Genomic DNA, 1,725 nt, shown 5'->3' on the forward strand with positions numbered 1-1,725 from the left:
TTATTTATATTTTTTACTAAATAATTAAATTTTTCATAATAAAATTTATAATAGTATAATAATTTTTTTAAGATATTAAATATGTATTTTTATATAAAGTAACTCAATTTTACATATACAGTACATAATAATTATTTAGTATAATATTACAGAAACGATTGATTAAGATATTCATAAAGTCATCGATCTTTTTTTTTTCAGATGGAAAAAAAGACACCAATATAGTTAAATATTTAAGGTGCTAAATATCTTATACATTTCTTGTAAAGTCACTTTATTTATATATTCCATCTTTATAATTTACGTGTGGGGCATGGACCTTAATTTGTGGGGTTATTAATGTTAACAATGTGGATCAACACTCAACACTGAACAGAGCTTCGTTGGCTAAAGTTCCTACGCCCATGGGAGTCAAAGATTATTGTAAATAGAAAATTAAAGTCATACTTTAATTCTTTTAATATAATTCCATTAAATTAAATTTAGAGCTTTATGAACAAGTCACATAGTGGTGAAATTTAGGAATGTCAATGGTACAGGGCGGGAGCGGAGGTGCCTCCCTACTCTTCATTTTTGTCTTTAGATTTGTTCTCTATTTCCGCCTCCATTTCCCGTCGCGGGAGAATATTGCTCCCCATTTCTATTCTCCATCTACATAATAGTTCTAACTAATTATTAATTTTCATATGAATATAGCTGCAAGTATCTATCTTATGCAAAAACTGCAAGATTTTATACAAAAAGTCTAAATGACACGATGGTGACTTCTTTCGAAATAACGCAATAGAAGACGCAACGACGAGCCGAAGGAAAAAACAGTGGACGAGGTGAGAGACACGACAACAGAGAAGAGAATGGACACGACGGTAGAGTTACAAAAAAGAACGCCGCAAATAAAAATTACGATGCGGTAAGGGTGATGGCACGGTGAGGTGTGACGATGCGGTAAGAAGGGTGACGAGTGGGTGGCTGCAAAGAGGTTGGATGGAGCAGTTTTAGGGATCTTTGAATTGAAGAACGGTCATGCAAATAAAGATCAGGAGTTTTGAGTTTCTATATATATGTGTGTGTGAGAAATAACTAAAAAACATATATAAGAAATAAACTATTAAGGATAATTCAAAGAACTCATAAATTTCGGAAAAATAGCGAGGATAGGACGAGGATCTCCGTTTGGATCCCGTGCCTATTTTAAAAGAATTTTGTCTCCCATCCCTATTTCATCTCCACAAAAAAAAATTCTCCACAATCAAATCTCCATTCAAGACAGTCCCACAGGAATCTCGCGTCTCAAAGAATTTTACCATTCGGTGAAACTTGTTAAAAATAAAACCATAAGGAAACAAATTTTCATAGATAAGATAATGTATCCAGAATCCAGTATTTTAAAATTCTGTCTCCGTTAAAAAAAGTTTTATTTTTAATTTTTTAACAAGTGTCCAAAACTTTTAATTTTTTTTCCTTTCCAATAGCTGAGGGAGAATAAGACAAAACAATATAACAAAGAATATCATACATCAATTACTAAATATAGTATAAAAGCTAACACCAAATCAATTTAAATTTAACTTTTGTAATAAGAAAATAAAAAATACTCTACGTTCATTAAAAAATTAACTAATAAAATAATCATATCTATTATAATAGAATAATTAAATTTGTAATACATAAATAATTAAATTTATTTAAAATAATATAATAAAAAACTTATAAAATATAATACAT

The sequence above is a fragment of the Arachis ipaensis genome, chromosome B05, assembly GCF_000816755.2.
Source record: "Arachis ipaensis cultivar K30076 chromosome B05, Araip1.1, whole genome shotgun sequence".
NCBI lineage: Eukaryota > Viridiplantae > Streptophyta > Magnoliopsida > Fabales > Fabaceae > Arachis > Arachis ipaensis.